Here is a 9,747-nt window from a genome sequence, read left to right as displayed (position 1 = left end):
TTTTTTTTTTTTTCTTTCGAACCCCTTTTTAACGCGATCCTCCGGTATCCGTGGCCTTCCGCCAGCTTGAGATATTTGCAGATATATACGCGTTTTCCAGCTTGAGTTCGCACTGACGGACCGCGCGGATGGCAGCGCCCGTAGCCGCAGGTAGGCGAGCTGCTCTGCCCCGCACGAAGGTCCCGCTGTGAGCGCTGCCCTCCCCACCTGACTCTCAGAGCTCAATAAACCTCCTTTGTAAGCCTCAGCCTGCAGACTTGGTGTCTTTTGTGCGTCCTCCAGAAGCGGGATTTCTCCGAGACCTTGGAGATAACGTGGCTGGTTGAATGAACGCGTTTCTGAAAGGGCGCTCTGCCTCTGAGCGGGGTGTGAGTACCTGTTTTGGAGGCATTTTCAGTCAGCTGAACGACGGGAAATCGCCAAGTTGTGCTGCGAGGTTGTTTTGAATTTGGTCTGCGGACAGATTATGGATTGAAATCTGCCGGAGCTGGCCTTAAGTAGTTTGAATATTTGTGCATTTGCTTTGTAATTTGGGAAGGTGCCTCACTGATTGATTCCTATAATTATTTCACTTAGGCTCTTTATTAAAAATTAATAGTGATCTGACACTTTCTTAATTACATGTGTCACTATTATTTTGAAGGAAGACAAATGCTGTGTTTCAAAAGTAAAGTAACCTTAACATGTAGAAATTGCCGTGACCGCAGCGCAGTATTTCAGAGGAAATATATATTCAAAGTAGTAGTGAATGAGCCTAGCAATGTAAACTGTAAGCAGCCTCCTGAGAGCTTGTTTATATAATGAAGCTTTGGGTTTAACGAGCTCCTGTGTAAATACTTTTCAGTTTGGTGTATAGCCCAATTTTAAAATAGTAACTATGAGAGAAGGCTACGTTAAGGGGGAGGATTATTTCTTTTAAAAGCAGGATTATGTGATTCTGAATGAGTAAGAAGTATGCTCCCTTAGCGTATGTATATTCCTTTCTCTGCTAGGAAGTGGAAGTAAAATTATGGCTTAAGGTGCTTTATGTCTGCACAGTTGCATTCAGATAACTGCACATGCTTTTCAGTATGACATGCTGTTTTCCTAAGCATTTCTGTGGAAGTGCTACAAAACAAAGACATCACCTGCGTTTTCCTGCTTAAGTGGAGTAATGCTTTTGACTTGAGAATGCATGCAGTGGCCAAGACAGCATTTACTGTTGTAGGCAACCTGCAGTTGTGAAAGGTACATCGTGAGTTTTCAGGTGCAGAAACATTTTGCAGCTGAGAAATTATTGGTTTGTATAAATCATCTCTGATTTGGAGCTGTTGCTAGAGAAACCAAATTATTAAAGTTTTCAGATATCATTATGATTTGCACATCTTGTAGATTGCTTATTCTTTTCCTTTCTTCTTCTTCTTTTTTTTTTTTAACAGAACAATTGTATGCATTTGATGCTGACCCTTAAAAGTTTAAGTAGTTTCAGTTACACTTCCTGCCTCATTTTTGGAAAGGCTATTTCATTACCTGTGCTCTGCAGCGTGTTTGAATTCCATCCCATGTATTCAAGCGAGGAATGGCACTTTTTTTTTTGTTTTGCAGACTGCTAGTGAAAAGTTCGTCATCCTTGCCAGATAAATAAGGAACCTGATGCTTATTAGAGCAGGATTTATTTGGAGTTATGGAAGGAAACAGTTTAATGATCAGCGTTGCATGCACTCAGCTATATGGAGACAGTAATGTGCAAAGAAGCAGCAGACTTAAAGGAAGAGTGAATCAATGAGTCATGAAATCCTCAGGAAAACCTTAGTAATGGAATGTTAATGCTTTTAGACTATAGTAGATTATCTTAAAAGTCAGACTTTTCTTCTTTATGCAATTGTTGTAAATCCCTAGCTAAAGAATACTTTGAAGAAGGCTTAAGTTTTTCTGGCACTCATTTTCTGTAGTCACCCTGATTGTTTTGGAAGATTCAAGAAATTTTCTGCCAACTTGCAGTTAGGCAATTAAAATGCTAAAATGGCTACAGAGGAAGCTTTTTATTCAACAAAAGGTTCAGCTGTAATAATGATTTCAAGTCATCTTTTAAGCGTAGGTTTTATAGGCATCCTCCCTTCAGATTTTGTCGTTTTTATAAGGCAATTGATTTGTTATACTTTAATATCAAATAAAGTGAGACAGAATAAACAAAAATAGGGCATGGGTGCTGCTGCAAACTTTTCGAGTTCTCTCAGTGTATTTTTCATCTGTACTTTTATTTGATAGGTCTGTGAAATAGAGCTGTAGACTGGCAAAGACTTTAAATGAAATTTCACACTTTGATGATTTTTTTTAACTTTGATATATTGACAGCAAAAGGAGCTGCAAAGCTTTTATATAACTTGAGCAGTAACGCCAAGCAGCAGTCAAACGTCTCTATGCATTTGTGTTTAACTGCAGAAGAAAAACATGTCCATGGGCAGTAGAGGGTTCTTATCAACTCCCTAATCCCAGATCCCAGCAAACCTTGAGGGCATGCCTCAGATCTTGCTGAAATCATTGTAGACTCTCACAGTTCGCAGATTAAATATGCTATGTGTTCCTGGCTCCAACAACAGTTTTATGAGCTCACTAAGCTTCCTGTTTTAAGATCCTTTTCTGAAGTTTTTAGGAGCTGCTAAAGGCGATGCTGTCTAGGGCAAGTGGTACTTGTTAATTTAGAGACACTTCAGATATTTCACTCTGTCTGTAAAAATAGCCAGAATTACTACTTCCAAATTGGAAGGTGAGCCGCACTGAAAAAAGGGACCCTTTAAAGTGTGATTCTGTTGTTTTAATGTGTTTGTCGGTACACAAGGTTACAAAGTTTATGTGAGGCTTGATTTGTTTTATGGGGGCTTCACTTCGACCAGGCTCTTTAAAATGAGACTTTTCCAGTTGTAATTCTAAGCACAGCATAGCTTTTAGTGCACAATTTCTGAGCCTCTTTTAACCAATTGTATTTGTAGCAGCTCATTAAACATACCTTTGAAGTTCTCATTCTCCTTTAAGTGTCAAAGAAGGGAAAATGTGTTCTGCCAGTGGTGAATTTCAGGGAATCAGGTAGTGATCCCCGGAATTTGTTGGCCCTTGAGAATGGGTGGCATTGCACCTCAGCTTCCAGCTCTTGCCTTGTTTTCTAGCTGTTAAAGAGTTAACTCTTACATTTTATTCGCTGTAATCGTGTTTATGTATTTGGCGTAATAGTTTTAATTAAAAGGGAAAGTACTTATTGTCCAACAACATGTGTCATGTTTTTCCCAAGAGAACTTGAGCCAATTTTATGCTTAAAGGTTATTCAGTGAATGAAATTTTGAAAGCCCATTTGTCAAGGTGCTGCATGGTTTCTGTTAGTTTTCAACCCCCAAATTCATTGTCTGCATGGCCCAGTCATTAGTCATCAGTGTATTAGTGCTGCCTTCAGGCAATGCTGCCCAGTACTTCTTCACACCATTACAGCTCTAAAAGTGTGCTCCCCGACTTGCAGAATTACCGCTCTGATTTCCGCTTGGCTGGGTTTGAGGTAAGTCCCCTCCCTACCTTCCAGCTCTAATCCCTGCTTTCTTTTAAGGCCCCTTTCTGCAGAGGTTTAGGGGAGGACTTTCTTAAAGATTGCACTGGCACCATACTGTGGTTTTGTTGTTGTGTGCACTGTACATACAAATTAATTGAACCTGCATTGCCTTGGAAGTGTATTAAATTAGCTGCCGATCTGAAGAGTTGATTTGCTTTGTCTCTTTCTGAGAACGAAACAGGAAACAAGACAGCGTGGAGATCTTTTAAAAACACCTGCAGTATCATTTAGCTTGCAACGAAGGACGAACTAATTGGGAAAGAGCACATTTGTCTCCAAATAGTTGCCGAGTGTCAGAACCGATAAGATCAGAATCCACTGATAACCAAAGATCTAATGGAATAATTTGTTAGCTGAATTGGCCACTGTTACGTCAGTTATCTTCCTGCACTGATTACCTAGACCAGTAATCCCTTTTTACAACGATGCTCAGATCGCTGCTGCCTATTTTTGGTGTCTGATATTTAGGTTAGGGCTTGAGGACCCAGCTACTTCGTTGGTGGTGTGGAGCTGAACCTCCCCACAGCAATGTTTGCTGCTTGATATGAAATTCTTTTTCTATACGAATCTGTTAACATCAAGAAAATCAGCTGCATGTGAAGCGTGCTTCGTCCAGCTGCTTCGTTAAATAAGATATGTGAATACCTGAACAGTCAGAACACAGATCAAGTTAGCGTCACTGCTGTGCAGCGTCTGCTGTTCCAAACTGCCTATAATTAAAATGAAATTCTAGCACCAGCAGTCCTTAACTAACGGGTCATGTGGTTTTGTTTGGCTTTTCAATTCACGGTGAATGTTTTCGCTTGGACAGTGAGCCAGCTGTATAATTCTGTGATTCCCCGCTTTGGACATGGATGGTGGATTGCAGAGGAATTCACCACTGCAGCAGGTCAGAGTTGTCCTGTTGTGTTTTGTCAAGTTTCCAAAGCTTGAAGGAATCACGATGCAGTTTTACTCCTACTATGAGACAGGTGTAAAACCTAAAATAAACTTATAAAGACTGAAGATAATGTTTTATAAAGTACTTTTCATGCTTGAAGTTCTTCTTGGCTATGGTGAGCTTTCCTCTCTCTCGTTAAAACATCTGTCTTGGGTTAGAATGTGAAATTCTGGATTGAGGGATCCCATAAGTTGGAAGTAAGCTAAGTAGATAAATACTATTCCAGGAATGGGAATGGTGATCAAAACATAGGACTTTTATGAACATTCTACTTGAATCTTTAATTTTGTTTTAAGATGCCAGTTTAAAAATATTGGATACATACAATCTTCTCTCATTTGCATATCATAAGTTGGAAACAGAAGACAGATCTTTGCAGTGGTTGTATATTAAATATATTTTTCCTTGATCTTATTTCCTGCATAGATTGACATTGATATATAGCTCTAGTTTTGATTCTAAAGAAACTTTCAATTGTTTGGATTGATGAGATAAAGCAAAAAAGTGTGAAGAAAATGATCATGCCATTGGAATTCGTGCTCAACTTTAGAGCTCTGAATCAGAGTATTTCTGCATTTTTCTGTGGCAGTTGTAGGGGCTTCTTATTTGATGAACCAAATGAATCATAATGCAAAGCACACCCGCTACAGATGTTTATAATTTGCTTTACCAAGCTGTTTGTTGAAATATCAGCAAGTAAGAAAAGAAGAAAGCATTGTATATCCTTACCATATATGTTTCTAATGCTAATAATAGTATCAACAGAAGAAGTCGTAGGGTTTGTTATCAACACAGCAAGACTTGCTGACTGTGTTTCTCTGTGCATATTCCTGTGCTTTCAAATCTTGAGTTCATGAGTGTTCTAAACCAGGTTTCGTAAAACAAGTGTTCTACAGGAGGAAGCCACTGTGCTGTTGTTTAACTTTGTTTTGGAGTTAGTGTTACTGAACTCCTGAAGAAAGATACGGGCAAAAACTGAGTGTAGACCTGGTAGGGAAGTTTGAACTCTTAGTTTAGGCTATTGTTGCAAGCAGTCTATGGGAGATATTCTTCTTCATGTTGATTCTTTCACAGCTAATTGCACTTTGACATAATCATTAGGGTTTTTCCTGCCCGGACTTTAAAGCACAAGGATGTGTAGAACTGCAAAATAAGCTTAATTTTCTACCAATATTGGTTTAATTGGGCAGGAGTTCTTCTTTGCAAAGAGTATGCGTTAGTGTTTTTAACTCTTATCTCATCCCTTCCTCCCATTATATTTACAGATTTGGAGGCTTGAGAAATGTGTAGCAGTTTGTATTTTTTTAAGAAACAACATTTGTTCCTTCTATTTTCTGTATGATCGTTTGTAAGAGGGTCAAAATTAAAATTAGGAGTAAAAACAAACCCACGACCATGTAATTTAAATAACAACTACTTAGATGCAGTGTTAATGACATGACTTGTTTTAGTCTGTGTTTTTCATTTTAATTTTCAGTTACCAAATCCAAAGAGTCTCGAATAAGAAATGCAGTATAAATCTTAAATTTGAGGATATATTGTTTCTGAAATGAAAGGCCACTAAAATGTGAAGATTCTGGCTCTGAAACCCTCAGCTTTGTGCTTCTGTGAGATGGAGAGCGGAGCTGTTAGGCAGTGGGGCCCAAATCCTTCAGCCCCTTTATCCACGCCGTTCTACTTACTGGATAAGAAGCTACAAATCACTTTTTACCTTGTGGAAAGCTTGTTCGTTCAGATGCAGAGTTTAATCTGTTGAAGTGATAGTAAAAATATTTAATTGGACTCCTACTTAACAACAGGATAAATATCACCACAGAAGCAGAGATAATCTTCTTGCAGGAGGATATGGGTGCTGTCTTTTAAGAACAGCTGAGGTGCTGCCTCAGTAGGAACTGCTACTCATCCTTACTGACACTACTGTATGTAAATGCTTTAAATATTTTCATAACTTTCAGCAGTTCGGTTTATCTGCATCAGAAAGATGTAAGCAAATGTAGTTGGGAGCCAAGCAATTATTACACTTAATCAGTAGTTCAATGCACTCCATAGAATAATTTCTCACTTAGGATCTTAATCATGAGGATGATAATAGTCCTGCTTTGCCTAGCTGATTGCCTTTGTGTTTGTGATCCCGCATTATTGTTGCCACGAGCTATTTAACCTATCAGGAACAGATCAGATCATCATTAACCAGGCTTTAGGTCTAGTTGTTTTTCAGTCTTTACGGGGGGAAGAAATCAAAGGAAAGTAACCTACAGGAAGAGACAGCAGATAGAAATGAATTTGGAGAGATTGCGTTAATACGTGGTGCCCTATAACTTGGGGTATTTTTTAATTTCAAGCAACGAATCTGTCTGATACAATCATTTTGTTTTGTCTTTTTTCTAATTTTACTTTGCATTTCAAACAGATTCAGGCGACGTTCACAACTGGCGCGTTTATAAATCAGGCATGTAAGTTAAACAGATAAATACTGTGAAGTGTAAGATATCTCTTCCACAGCTTATTAGTGACTCGATGTGTTTTTATACATAGTCAGTGTAAATCTATTTTTTATCACATTTATATCAGTCTTACTGTGACCAGTTGGCTCACCGGGGAAGAATCTGAATGAAATTTGCCCAGGAGTAGTTAATGAGGTTTGCAGAGCTCTGATTTAGCTCACGGAGAACTGAGAAAAGGTGAAACTATTTCAAAAATTTGTAGCATTTAGATGAGTTCCTGTAGCTGTTATAAAAATAGTTAAGTGTTCCAAGAGGTTAATATTGTAACTGATAGATATTTCTTAAAATATTTGAGTGTTTTTTAGCATGTGCTGTCAGGGGTAACTCTGTCAGGGCAGCTTTGCCAGCAGGTTTGATGAAAAGCAGTGCTGAGATCTAGGTGGGTTTTGGAAGTTAGGTGTACCTGAATCAGCCCTGAATAAATCAGTGTGAAATGGCTCCCGTATAATAGCATAAAATTGTCTCGTGTAAATTTTGCGTTTGGATGTATCTGAACAAGACAGATTTTTTTTGTATACTTAAATATAATCCCAAGGAACAGCGTAACCGGTTTTGATAAAATTGATAAAGGGTCCTTTATGGTTGAGAGAGGCTGTAATGGCCTGATTGTTCTTTGTGCCTCCCCTTGTGTTTTTCACTTTCATACAGTTGTGCTCTTCAAGACGTGTGGTATCCCCAAAGACTGCTTCCAGTAGTGCGGCTCAAAGTGGTACCTGTGAACCACCCTAAATACCCAGAGTCGTTTCTGAAAAATTAAACATGCTATGTTTGCTGGCACGCTGATTGGGGCACTCTGGTTGTTGATAGCAATCAGTCTGAGCTTCCCTACTGCTGATGTAATGATGATGAATGCTGTGACACTGCTATTTCAGACAGCTCTTCTCAGCGGATGCAAACCACTTGTTAATGAACTGAATACAACTGCAGCGGCATCGAATGAAGCAGCGAGAAGCTTTTTTATTTATTTATTTATTTTTTTAAACAATGCATTAAAAGGTACCTCCTCAAAAATGTACCTCAGAAAGGCAGAGTTAAAACCAGCCTAACGTGCAAATTGAGAGTTTCAGATGCTGATTCCCGGCAGCTTATATGGAAGCGGGATAGTCTTGTTATTGAGATAGTTCACGTGCACAAATGTGTGCATGATCAGGTCCTTCAAATGAAGTTACTAACTTAAAAAAGAAAACAACGATCTAAAAAGTAATTCAGGGAACAGCTGAGCAGGGCAGAGCTGAGGATTCCTTGGAAGACCGCAGTGCAGTGTTCAGACAGGGTCATGTTTCCTGCTCTTCTGGGGAGAGGGCTACTCCACTCATTTCAGTTAGTTGACACTGTGAGTAAATGCACAGAGACTTTTTTTTCCCTCCCCGCTATATTAATACGATTGTTTTACTTACAGTGAGGCACAGTTTTATGACCAACATACATCGGGCCGGAAATTATATCATTTCAAACTGCTTGAAAGAATTTTTTGTTCAAAATGCATTGCCAACATATTGCCATTGATGCTCCATTTGAAAGAGACAGTTTTCCTTGTGTAATTAAGCTTGTTCGTATTTTTTTTCTCTAAACTAAACTAAACATGCATTTGTGAAAGTTTGCACACGTGGTTCAAAAAAGAAGAGACACACCTGCAGGCAGGTTGCTGTTTTGGGAAGGATTAGCTTTAAAATGGGGCCTGGAATTTAATTGTGCAGGGAGGTCAGGCTTTAGGGATATTACAAAAGGTTCAGGCATGGTTGAATGGGAAAAAGCCATGAATGTTTGCTTTCAGGAAGGAATGTTTATCTCTCTATTTACTTAGGAAAGTTCAGACTTTTGCCCATGCACCTTTATAGCATTTTATTGCTATTCATATGCACATGAAGATGCTGGAGAGCTGACTGAAACTAGCTCTGCTTTTTAGAATAAGGAGCTCATCCCTGCTGAATAGAAGTATATTGTCTCAAGCCTAGGGGCAAGAACTGGGAAATCACTGACCCACGTGCTGGCAGGAGCCCTGTGCGCTGTAAAATAAACCACATCGTATTTTAATGTGCAGATGAGGTCAGGCTGGCTGATTTTCAGAATGCTTTTTGATAGGGATTAGCAGCCAGTGGAAATAAATTTCCACATTGTCCCAGACTTTCTTGCTGTTTTTTGTTTGTTTTTCTTCTTTCTTTTTTTGGTACACTGTAATTCTCATATTTCTGTACAATTTCTGTAAGAAAATAAAAAACAGAATTACAATAATTCTAAAAGAATTGTGCATCTTGTTTGTGTTTTCAACACAGGTGTAAGTTTGTGTTTGTGAAAAGAAGGTTTTTTGGGGCACCATATTGATTTCCAGCTGTCTGTCTCCGTATCAGATGTGCTTGGTGAAACACACCAAGGCACACATCTCAGACGATTGGTCCTGCAGTCTTTCCTGCCTTTCTTTACTTCTCCATCCACGCCTGTCGCCATAGAGGTGGTGCAGCACTGGAATGTAGCTGGAGCTGCTGGAATTCTTGCAGACACCTTGGAACATGAGAGCAGAGGAAGGAAAGCACAGGGGAAATGTATGCAGCAGTCAGCCAGGGATGCAGAGAGTAGGATCAAAGAAGAAAGTTTACTTGTGCAGTGTTCTCTCTTCAATGCTGACATTAATAAAAACTGTCTCCTGTACGTAAACTAAGCAGACATGAACCAGAACAGGTACCAAGAGCAGATGTTTATATTAGCACATTGCCAATTCTGCAATTTTCTGA

At 39.1% G+C, this 9,747-nt stretch overlaps 1 protein-coding gene across 2 annotated transcripts in view; it reads left to right on the top strand.

Annotated features, from left to right (window-relative positions):
- Positions 1 to 9,747, top strand: part of GLI3 (GLI family zinc finger 3) — a 200,789-nt gene continuing 191,042 nt past the window's right edge. For both annotated transcript variants that reach the window (XM_010713104.2, XM_010713103.2), the window contains exon 1: positions 1 to 150. The gene's annotated coding sequence lies outside the window, so the exon portion shown is untranslated. The remainder of the gene's footprint in view (positions 151 to 9,747) is intronic.

Source organism: Meleagris gallopavo, chromosome 6 (genome assembly GCF_000146605.3).
Source record: "Meleagris gallopavo isolate NT-WF06-2002-E0010 breed Aviagen turkey brand Nicholas breeding stock chromosome 6, Turkey_5.1, whole genome shotgun sequence".
NCBI classification, from domain to species: Eukaryota; Metazoa; Chordata; class Aves; order Galliformes; family Phasianidae; genus Meleagris; species Meleagris gallopavo.
Note: the sequence above shows the minus strand (reverse complement) of the source record. Positions and strands in the feature narration are given on the sequence as shown.